This window comes from Lepisma saccharinum, chromosome 9 (assembly GCF_977018435.1).
Source record: "Lepisma saccharinum chromosome 9, izLepSacc3.1, whole genome shotgun sequence".
In the NCBI taxonomy this organism is placed as follows: domain Eukaryota; kingdom Metazoa; phylum Arthropoda; class Insecta; order Zygentoma; family Lepismatidae; genus Lepisma; species Lepisma saccharinum.
In genome coordinates this window covers 88,948,978-88,961,792 of record NC_139237.1, presented here as the reverse complement: position 1 = coordinate 88,961,792, position 12,815 = coordinate 88,948,978, and the positions used below count along the sequence as shown (strand labels likewise).

At 36.4% G+C, this 12,815-nt stretch overlaps 1 non-coding gene across 1 annotated transcript; it reads left to right on the top strand.

Moving 5' to 3' along the window:
- Positions 1 to 657: 657 nt before the first annotated feature.
- Positions 658 to 729, top strand: TRNAA-CGC (transfer RNA alanine (anticodon CGC)). Its single transcript has one exon. It is a non-coding gene; the product is annotated as a tRNA-Ala (tRNA).
- Positions 730 to 12,815: the final 12,086 nt, after the last annotated feature.

Genomic DNA, 12,815 nt, shown 5'->3' with positions numbered 1-12,815 from the left:
GACTGTGCAGGCAGTAGAGACGATTGGGTGCCAAAACTAAGAATGGGGAGGAGGGGGGGGGGCAAGGACAGTTTACTTTATCTTAGTAGGAGGGGAACTGTCCCCTTTCGCCGCCACTGTCTGCAGGTAACAGTGACGTCAGACATGTTTTGTTTTGTTTAAAGCTTTGATAAACATCATATGCTTGGAAGGAGGGAAATCGACAGAAAACATGTTTCACCAAACCTAGTAGGCTAAATACCTCTGTGAGATATAAAAATCCTGTAAAACCTAAGAATTTATATAGAAACCTAAAAAAAAGGTTTCATTTAGGCACATAAACCTAAAATAGGTTCTAACAAGCAAAATAGATTATTTCATGCTCTATAAAACTTCGTCAGTTGTTACGTTTTTTAATGAAACTATGGTAGGTATAACTTGTTATTTCTTATTTACCTGCAAAGGAAAAAAAATAGTTTAAAACCTAAAATCCGAGGTCTAAATATGATCTAAAAATCACCAGAATTCGCAAAATAAAAAGAAATGTATCTATGTTCTAAATTTGCCACGTAAACTGCACACTCGTTGGTTTTACGTGAAGCAGGTGAGAGTCGCTTACGCACATTGTTGTCACGCTCCGAATTCTTCATGCTTGTATCGAGGCTACTGTATTACGGTGGGGATGTAACTCAGTGGTAGAGTGTCTGCTTCGCATGCAGAAAGTCCTGGGTTCGAACCCCAGCATCTCCAAAAAGACTTATCCTTTTAAGTTCTTTATCAAAGCTATATTCAATTTCTCTCAAAGAGGTGCGTGTAAAAAAAATGTCATTGATTTCTTTGCAAAGAAGTAAAATTTGTACAGTCAAGTTTTGAAAGGACACAAATTGCACATGTTCTTACGCTTTTCTTTTTCCATCCGGCATATACACTGCTGAGAGAATATTCTACATTTTTTTTTGTTTCACTTTTTGAACCTGATATTCCGCAAAAGTACACACACGAGTATAATTATGTTTGTATCCAATTAATTCGACAATCATCTGTAGCCATTCGCCAAAATAGTTTGAATTTAATTTTGCATATGCAATTACACTAACATAAAAATGAATGGCTTATTGCAGAAAGGGACCTGAGTCACATTTTTGAGGTATCGGAGTTAATTTTTTCATCTCCACTGTGTCTAGCAGCATACTGCAGGGGGGTGCATTGAGGGTTGCAAAATTAACTATGTTGAATATTTGAGCCAACAACGGCACATTTCTTTCTTACACTATTAATATTATACGATTTTTCATTGTTTTTCTCAGAATTGTGCAAAAGTGACTCAGGTCCCTTTCTGCAATAAGCCATTCAAATATATAATTTCACGAAAGTGATCAAAATAAGCTGACAAAGCATATGCACTTTCATGAAGGTAAAAATACTTATAAGATTTATTCGGGGTAGTTCCATAACCATGCGCGTACATAAGGGGAGGGTTGAACACGTCCAAACTTCTCCGAAACATTAGAAACCATTTTGCAGTTAATGCATAATCAAATCACTATAATTACTTGAAATAATTTTGTAAATTTAATATATGGTTTGGAGATGACTCACAGACATAATGTAGATCAGAGATTCATGTTCACAAAAAATGAACTGCAGCTAGCAATAATTAACCTATATTATAATTATAATAATAATAATTATTATTATTATTAATAATAGTCCTCATCCGTAGTCGAGCGGGTTAAGGCGTTCACTCGTCTTGAGATCGTTCGCTGCGGGACGGCGTAGGTTCGAATCCGGCTCTGGTCGGAATTTATTCGGCCTACGTATAGGGCCGGTGGCAACCCACCATCGTGAGGAAATTGGGAAGCTCCGATTGAGTGAGCGTAACCCGGTCAAGAAGACCTACAACAACGGCTGGGGGTTCGTCGGGCTGATCACCCGTCATCCCAACACTGGTCTGAGACCTCCACGCTATAACAGGTGACGGCGGAACAGTGTGGGAGGGAGACCAGCAGTCGGTAGGTAAGCCAAGGCCCGCCAAGGTGCTGTAGAGCTGTGGGGTTATGTTATTAATAATAATAATAATAATGACCCGTGGCTCGACAGCCCTGTAAGGGCCTTGGCCTATATCGTAAGTACAGAAAATGAAATTCCACCTAATATTTTCATAGACAATTTTCAAAAATTGAAAATAGAAATATAAAAGTACAAATAAAATAACAATATTATTATTTATTATAGTGCACCTTCATGTGTACATTAAGAACGTTTGAAAGTAAATATTTTATTTATTAATTGTAATCTGTTTAATTTTAATACAGATGCAGCAACAATAATTATTACATTACCAACAGGAATTAAAGTATTTAGATGTTCTTTGGGGATTCGCCAATCTTTCCATCTGAAAAATCTCCCAATACCGAGCTGTTTTGGTGAAGCTAATTGTCCCTGTGAATGGGCAACGTGCCCGAACACAACCGCAAGAAAGGGCCGCTTCGGTCGATAGGAAAAGGAGTTTCCATGTTTCCTTGCTTTCGGTTTTCGAACAGTTGTTCCCGCTCCCATCAACTCTCCAGTTTTATTTCGTGGTCACGTGATAAGAGTGCATTGTACTGCATAGAAACATATAGCCACTCAGGCGTTCGTAAAATCTCTAGACCTTATTGATCCTCAAAAGGTAATATTTTTACCCGTGCAGCAATGAAAGAATTAAAAAATACTCGCATTACACATCATGTTTTCGAATCATGAAAACTTTATTTATAACTAAATTTGCCCATTTATACACAGGTAACTGACATGGTACTGTTTACAACCTATATGTATATATGTAAGCACTACTGTCGAGTACTAAGGACAATATTCCGATATAAAGTCTCCGCAAGATCTAAAAACATTCAAAATAATACAACTTCAAATTAAAGCTACAAATTATAAATATTTTATTTAACAATAAGTGCAGACCGAGAAGAGCATAATTTAATACTGTACGTGTTATGTAAGAAACTGGATAGATCAAATAATACTTTGCATAATGTGATACAGTATACCGAAATTTGAAATGCAACATTTTTTGCTTGCGTTCGAAAGTAACAAAGAATTTTGGTACCTCTTTTTCCCCAATTCTAAATAAGGGCCAAACAGCTTGGAAATGAACACCTCAAAATGTTTCTAATATCTGTCATGAACGTTACTGTAATTTTTCTATGAAAAAAGTTTACGCAGAAATCACATTTTTCGTACAACTCTCCGAATTCAAGGATTTCTAGCATGAGATAACCTTCTATCTATTTTAAGGCATTATTCCTTTTTCTTTTTCAAAATAATTTATATATCTTTTAGAAATAAAAGCTTTTGTTAAACAAAATATCAGTATAACAATTAGGATGAATGATATTCGGCATGTAAGGCGTGTCTTTGTCGGGAAGTATTTAAATGTAAGGTGAAGTACATATGTTTTTCCTTGGTTATTTTCTTGGTTATCATGTGAAAGTTCTAACCCAAACTGCCAGGTTAATACTTTATACTTCTCTTTCATATCTAATCTTATATTAATTTTTATATTACTGTAACACATATTATCATATTATTGTACTTTTTGAATTCTTCTGATTGCATATTTTGTGTACCAAACAGTGTTATAATACAAGACACTGTAAATGGGCATTTGCCTGTAGTGTCATGTCTTTAAATAAATAAATAAATTAACTTCTGCTTTGCATAGCTGTGTGCTGTTGTTCTGCGCTATTTCACTCCTCGGGTATAATTTATTTTGTTCTTATAAGGAGTTCATCTGATCATGCTCGGGAACTATAGGTGAGAATATGAATGTTTTTTGCGGTGCTTCAGTCAGAAAAGTAAAGATCTCCTGATTGTAAACATCTCTTGGCTTCGTTTGAACAATTTTGGTTATAAGATCCGCCCTCAGTCTGCTGCTTTCTAAAATCAAGATGAATAAATAGTCTAAGTAGGTACTTGTATTTTTCTTACTTTGAGTGACTTCTCATCCATTCTGAGCCATCCCTGAGGATGATGGTGGAATGAAGGGACATTCACAGTGCTCGAAGTGGAGGATGATATCCCACAGTTAAGAACATTTTCACAAAACATTCCTCCACTAGTGTTGCCCACGGGACGAGACGGGACAGGCTTTTAAAAATTCGAGACGAGACGAGATTGACTATGTGTCATAAGACAAACGAATATTTTCGAGACGAGACAGCATTTCCACGAGACTCCACGAGACGAGACAGGCCAAAGTCTCGTCTCGTGGGCAACACTATCCTCCACCCAGTAGCGAAGCGTAGTCTTACGAAGGAGGCAAGCAATGTTTCAGTACAACAAAACATGTAGTACAACGACATGCCGAGGGGAAAGATTCAAGGTTTATAGCCTCATTTACCCAGTCGCTGGATTTGTCAAAATATCGTAATAAAGTGACTGTACTAAAAATAAACCATATGATCCGCAAACGTCACATTTACTTTTTAAAAAAAATCCAGGTAACGTTATTCATATGATATTAAACGTTTTGCATATGCGAACTTTCCGCATACGACTAAAGGGAGACGGAATTTCTTACTTACTTATTAGTACCTTTATTTGTTCATTATTATTTAATATGGTCAAACGGTGACCAAACCGATTTAGATAAAAAAAAATGGGAATCATTTGTTTATTTATTGGAGTAACTTAAACACTAAATAAAAAGTTAAACACAAACAATAAAAAATTCATTTCAAAGCAAAGAAACACATGCATAGACGATGTACTCACCACAATAAATTTCAAACTCTTGGTGTTGGTCGACCCCCTTCCACGATTTTGATTTTAACACTTATCTCTCTCGAGCTAAACGAAGCAATTTTCAATTGCTCAATAATACACCCGCACTTCACATCAACCGTTCCTAAATACGCGTTCATTCCGATAAATTCACAGCACAAAACACGAAGCAACAAACACTCACACTATCCCACGCGCTTTCCACAACTGCAAATGCAAGCATCCACACAAGATCACTTTGAAAATCTCTGAAAAAACAGAAAGTGATACCAACCTATTTCCTTAATTTTATCCGTCACAAAGGAAAGATATATCAGTTTGGAGATAAAAATTACGCGGAGGAATCAGAATCATTTCAGCAGAACGAGTATGTACATTAATATTTAAGTAATAAAGTGTCATTCAATGGCGTGCCCGGGGCGAAGGGGGGGGGTGGATGGTAGACATAACCCCCTTTTGGCCCAGTATATCTAAGAAAAAACGTCAAAGGAAGGAAAAGATGACAAAATGGGGACCGTAAAAAGACCCTGGGAACACCACTTGCGTCATAATAATAGAACTTAAACATATTCGGGCCTCCCCGATGGCGCAGTGGTAGTGTCGTCGCCTTGTAATCAAGGGGTTCCGGGTTCGATACCCGGTGGAGGCACAAGTGTTTCAGATCCCATTTTAAACTGTAGGTCCAGTCCCGATTAGCCTTACTATGCATAAAGTGGACTTAAAACAACAAATCAATCAATCAATCATTAAAACATATTCTTGTGCTCATAATATGCAGAATGTATACGATTTACTTCTATGCCATGTACAAATATCAGTAGATAGTTCTTTCTCAGATAGCTTTATTTTCACCCCAAGTTTTATTCAAAAGCAGTCAATTTATTGATTGTAAAATTTGTGAAAGAGCTCACTTGAATTACTGCGTAAATAATTTGGCAGTTGCAAACACTGGTAGCGGTCAACACTTCTGGCGTAATTTGAGCTGGACCGACCAGGAAGCAGGGTGCAGGACCAAGGTCCGTCCAATCTTCCCTCCCTCCCTGAGAAAACTCTTCACGGGGGTGCAGAAATTCCACTGCCCCAACTCCCAATGTCAACTTTGTTTACGCGTTTTACATTTCGCGAAATCTAAAATAATTTGTAATATAATATGATATATATGGAATTTAGAACAGTGATAATAACTTCTTTTAGTTATTTTATGACTAACAATTATTATTATATTTGCGATCTTGTTTACGTGTTCATGAAGACAAATATTCGTTACTAGTTTTTGCTGGCAACGTACCCATAGATGAATCCTTCTGCTTTCGGTTGAACTCGGCTATTTTCGGGAATCACGCAAGCTCGGAAAGCACAGCTTTTTGTAGAAGCTTTGTGGACGGGTTCCACCAGAATTTCACGCTTCGCCATGTGACTCCTTCGGAGGCCTTATTTTCCCGCAGAACGGCTGCAAGCATTGAGGCTGGTGCTTGCTACAGACCTGCTGGGGGAGTTTGCGGCCGCATTTTTTCGCGAAATCGAGTGCGATGGAAACTAAATACGGTTAGAACATTAAGTACATTAAATAATATTCGAATTATGCAAGCAGTGCTTGCATTGCTTGTACTATATCTTCGCCTCTGCCTCCACCTACCGCATTGACTCCATGATAACCCTTACAAGCACCCTCCCACATAGCTCCATAACTTGACTAAGTATAACACTCCACATTTCCCCATAACCCCCGCCCCCATCACACCGTCCTTCCCGGCGATGACTTTACCGACCTCTCGACGAGATCGGCCACTGCGGCGGCGTTCGCAAATCATATCGAATAGCATTTTCTATTATTGAATCAAATATAGATACATGACATCGTTTCGTCTTCAAGAAATACTCACTAATACTGACCTTTTCTTACGAAGTAACGTAATATGCTTCGTTATAATTTAATAACTTGCTCCATTATACATGAGGGGCTTACGAAACAACTTCCTAATCATCTTTCAGTAAGAATTTTCCAACAAGAGCTAAAGTAGAGCCATCTATCAGCGAAAAACAACAACTTTTGCAGGAACGACGGGGCACACAGATATCTGCCGCAGTGGTCCATCATCAACAGAGAAGTAGACAAAGCAAATAGTGAAATGTACAAGATATGTAAGCGTTTTAGAAATGTTCTTTACATAGACATAAGTAATCTAGGAAATAGGTTTCATACTGCACATGGTCTGAATCTTAATAGGTTAGGTAAAAAATTTGTTAGTGATAAGATATTGGAATTAGCAAATAAGTGTGCTCCTTCTGAGCCTATCCCTCTAAGTTTCAAGAGTGATACTTTTTTAGATCATTAGGTAGGCCCATGCCTAATACTTCGAAAGATCATCAGAATAATTCAGAAGTCACGCCGGTAGAAGTTATTAGTAGTCTTAGTAGTTTAAATAACAGGCCTATGTCTAATATCCTTGAAGATCATCCAATAAATTCAAAGGTCACGCTTGTGGAAGTTGTTAGTAGTAGCTTTAATAATCAATATAAGCCTAATGAAATTGTAACTCTTCTCTGGAATATCCAAGGCTTCTCAAATAAATATACCATTGTTGAAGACTATGTCTCTACATTGAATGCCGATTTCTTATGTATAATTGAGCACTGGCTACGTCCCAGCGAAATTGATCTTTACGGTTTTAAGGGCTACAACTTGAGTAGTAGTTATTGTAGACCCACTAGAAAACATGGAGGATGTGCCTGTCCACAGTGTAAACAGCATGTCTATTGAAATGGTATTTGAGGTTACGGCATCTTTTCTAGTAGAAATAAACACTATCTTAGTTGCAGTATATAGGCCGAATGTTGAGTGTAAAGATTTTAAATTATTTATTGATAGAATGCACAACCTCTTAGAACATGTGTGTACATTTAATGCTAAGATTATTTTATGTGGAGATTTCAATATTGACTTTAGGTTTGTAAAGAATCTAGAAGGTGTTACGTTAAATAATTTATTTTCCTCGTTCAATTTAGCTATAACTACAACTGAGATTACTAGGCCCAAACTTGGAGGTGGAAGTTGCCTTGATAACATAGTTACTGTTATGGATGGGTTAAATAAAAGCTCAATTGTTAAAACTGTTGTATCTGATCATTGGGCAGTTTTACTTAAGTCTGAGGTTAATTTTCCTAAAGTCTCATCTAAAATTGATACCAAAAACTGCAAGTTAAGGGTGGGACTAATGAAACAGGAAAATATTTTAAAATTTCACGATGAACTATCACTTGTTAACTGGAAAATTATGTATTGTTCTGTAAATAATATAAATGACAAAGTGAAATTTTTAATGTCTGAAATGTCTAATTCAGCTGAAAGGGCATTTCCTCTAAAGTATGTTGTAGGCAAACTTACTAAACCCAAACCTACAAGGGTTAGAAGTAAAGAAATTGACAAACTCAAAGGAGAATGTGAACGTTTTTATGACTTTTATATTAGTACTGGTTCAAATGGCATGAAGAACCTGTATATAAATAGTAAGAAGAAATTATATAGATTAGTTAGGGAAACTAGGATTAAGGTTAATGATAATTTTATAAACAACTCCAGTAATAAGTCAAAAGCAATGTGGGATACTGTAAAAAAAGAGAGTAATTCCATACATGTGACCAGAAAAGATTTTAATAACCAACTTAGCGCGTCTGAACTCAACAATTTTTTTATTAATAAAGTTGAAGAAATCCTGAACAAAGTTTCATCTTGCCCAAGTAAAAATGATTCAAGTTTTTATTTAAATGGATTATTAAAACCTACAACTACTTTTAATTTTCATCTTGTTGAAGTAAAAGACATTGAAAGAGCAATCATTAAAATGAGTAGTAGTAGATGTGAGGATATTTATAACTTAAGCTCTATCATATTGAAATATGGAGTAAATTTTATAAAGGAACCTTTAACTCATGTTATAAATTCATGTATTATTGGGTGTGTTTTCCCTGAAGATTTCAAGCTTGTAAAAGTGATACCCATATTTAAAAATGGTAATAAGTCTTTTCCTGATAGTTACAGACCTATTTCGTTGGTTCCAGTCATATCAAAAGTTTTTGAGATTGTCCTAAATAATCAGATTGTTGATTATTTTGAACAAAATAAGTTATTTAGTAACTCTCAATTTGGCTATAGAACTGGGCTAGGTACAGTTAAGGCTGCTGTCTCATTCTTGAAAAATTGTATATTAGGGTTAGACAGTAAGAAAGTTGTTAATGTGAAACTATATGATTTGTCCAAAGCATTCGATACTGTATCTCACTCTCTTCTGCTAAAAAAGTTAAGATTTTATGGTTTTGAGGATGGAGCGCTGTCACTTTTGCAATCATATTTAAGTGGGAGATCTCAGAGAGTAGTTTTTGAAGAAATGGAGTCAAACTTGTTACCTGTTAAACATGGAGTACCTCAAGGATCTATTCTGGGTCCTATTCTTTTTATTATTTACATAAATGATCTGCCATATAACATTTCAACACCCTTGGTCAGTAGTTACCTATTTGCTGATGATATCAATATCTGTTTGAACTCTGATTCTAATAATCTTTTAAGGTCCTCATTAAAATCTACTTCCGATATTGTACAGGACTGGTGTACTGCTAACTTGCTTTGTATAAACACTGATAAGATCCAAAACCTGGAACTTACATATAATAGTAATAATCATAATACAGGGCATGAAAAGAATTCTGTCACCTTTTTGGGATTCTTAATAGATCATCATTTGGAATGGGAGGATCATATCAGTAGAGTTGAATCCAGAGTTAGCAAAGGGGTTTATTTAATACGTAGGTTAAGATTGTGTGTAAGCTTGAAGGTTCTAAAAATTGTTTATTATGCACAGATACACAGTCACTTAAGCTATGGTACCTTACTTTGGGGTCATCAGCCTTCAATAAAAAGGTTATTAAAAATGCAAAAAACATGTGTAAGATTAATGTGTGGTCTTCCAAGCCGTGGCCACTGTAAGTTAAGTTTTGTTAGACTAGGTATTATGACAGCTCCTGCTATATTTATATTCCAATGCCTACTCTATATAAAAGAGAACATTCACAGTTATGAGGAGTTAGGGTGTTCACATGCCTATCAAACCAGAAATAGGGATTGTTTAGGATTGTTTAGATGTAATTACAAGAAGACACAAAAAACCTTCTACTACATGTCAGTTAAGTTTCACAATGCTCTCCCTCTGTCTTTAAGGCAACTGCCCTTTTTAGAATTCAAAAGAAAAGTACAAAAAATATTAACCGAAAACTGTATATATAGAGTAGAAGAATTCTTTGAAATTAATTGTATTAGGTAAAATAGTTATGATTGGAAAACAATAATGTTAACTACTAAATTTATGTAAGTGGTGTTACTTTTCTAAAATGCTTTTTGGATGTTTTTTTTTTTTTTTTGTAAGATCTATAGATACTTTATATGTATATTTCTGACGATTGTAATACATGTGATGTTCTCACATGTTTCTACAATAAAAATTATTATTATTATCAGGCTGATGGGCCTTTTAACGAGCGCTCGACTAACCGTGTGTTCCGCCTCGTCCGTTACCGTCTGACGCGGTGCGTCCACCAGATTGGTACAGAGAGGGAGGATAGGCCAGGGTTTCCGCGTCTCTGAAAATCCCATGCACTGAGTCAATACCAAGCTCGGCCGTGACGTCAGCACGCGGCGCTTCCCCAACCTGATTCGGCCTCGGGTTGACAACCTCATCTGCATGTGATATGAGCTCAGGTGGGAGGGGGTGCCGGATGGTAATGCACCGTGTGTGGTGCGCGGGGAATATGCATCGAGAACTGTTCCACGTGCCTGCCACGCCCCCCTCCTTCCAGTGTCATAAGTTGACATCATTCTTTCTGAATTATTGTCTTTCGAAAGTCGAATCCGCGGGAAGCGGATCTTGCGCATGCTTTGCAATGTAAGGTCAACAATCTGCCCTGGCATACGGAAACGAGCGTTATGTCATAGATATGTTTCCTGAGTGCGAATTAAAGTGGAGAGGTGATCGCGGATGCTCAATAGGGTGTCTCTGTCAGGGCAAGTAGCTTTATCCGAGAAAAAAAAGCACTGTATGTGTCACCAATTGTGCATACATTGAACTTTTGTAGGTGTTACGAAAAACTGTTTGAGTTCTTCGATCCTTCTGGCTGGTTTCATTAACGAAAGTTCAACAGTTGACTTGCAATAAACTTTTGTAACCATGGGCGTCCGGAAGGGGGAAAGGGGGGGGGGCCTGGAAAATGAAAGTCAACCAAAAATTATGTATTTCACACATATAGTCTAATTTAATTTTGGCCACAATAATATGTGTTAATTATTGCATTAACACCATAAATTCAAATTTAAGCAATGTTTTTTTAGGTAACTACACTATTTTGGGGGAAAATGTGACTTGTTTGCCCCCCTGGAAAAAAATACCTTCCTTGCCCCTTCCTGGAAAAAATCCTGCGGACGTCCATGTTTGTAACCCCTAAATTATTAATGAAACACCTGGTACGTGTGTGACACTCATGCAATAATTAGTTATTATTTCTTATTATTAAGTATTCGTTTTATTTTCCCTTGAATTTCGATGTTATTTTTTACTGCAATTCGTTGTTATTTTTCACGGTTTAGGGCAAAATTCGGTGTTATTAATTCAAAATCGGTTTTATTTTTACATGCATTTTTATACTGTTCCTTCTGTGCTTAAGATTTTCACACTGTTTTAGTTCTGTAAAATTGAGACAATTCTTTCCTCTCACCTTTGTGAGAATTGACCAAATTTCTTCCATTTGAAAAACTATTTCATCTCATCAGCCACTAAATACGAAATGTTTATTGAATGATAACACCTAAATCATTGAACACAATCATATACATCACATTTCTCTAACAATGAACAGAAGAAGTTTTATCCCCAGATTATATTGCATATTTCGCTGCGCTTTTCGCGTTAAAATGTAAAATTCGGTGTTTTTCTGAAGAATTGCATAATTCGCGTTATTTCGCGATTGCGAAACACTGAAAATTTCCCTCATTTAGCTACCCAAATACATTTTAAACACTTCATTTTACTCTGCTCATCTTTTCTATGTTATCGTTAAAACGAAAACTTCAAGTCCCTAATGATGGTAATTTTTGTAATTATTAAATTAATAAATTACTGCGCATATATAATCAACAAAGGAAGCAATGATTCAATAACAAAATGGTAAGTAAGTTTCTCGACAGGTTATAGTTTTGATTACTGACTGGCAACATTTGTAGGAAATTTGTATATCCAAAAAACCTACCTCCCAAAATGAAATCACAAATACGCCACTGAGAGGGCATCCACCCCCCCTCCCCCCAGCCAAAGCTTAATTCGCAAAGTGCTTTCTGTGTCGGAACATTGGACAACAATGTAGTAATGTGTACTATTTATGTTTATTAAAACTTGTAGTCCATTGGTTTAAAAATAAATAACATAGGCATTTGTAGAATTTCCATTCTTTCACAGTCTTTACAAAGCCAATAGTACAATTATCATTGTACAAACAACGGCAAAGATAAAAGTAGGCAAATTTTCCCTTTTTATTTTCTACGCCCTGTTTAAAGGTATATGGAACCAGATATGTCCACCCCTCGTTATTTCAAATCATGATTATAGGAAACAGACTGAAGGCAAAAGATGATTGACAATTCGCCTACCATTACTTTTGCTGTTGTGTGTACCACAATCATTAATGATTACACAACATCATACAATGAATGTGTGTTATACGTATATTTTGCACTGCCTTTCTAACTGCTCAAATAATAATTACAAATAATTACAAGACACCCAAATATTGACCTCCCTTCCACGTAGTACACCCTGGACTGCATTTTGCATACTAACGAAGCTCTGACATCAGGGTTCACAGCCAGTATAATACTCTGTGGTGCTCGTGTTGTGTCGTCTATGTTTGTGATTGTCCCTTCATTACCGTTCATCCTCATCTTCGCGATTAGCCAAGGGTGGCTGAAAAGCGAAGTAAAATAAACGAAATCAAACGATCTAACTAACTCTCCAGCC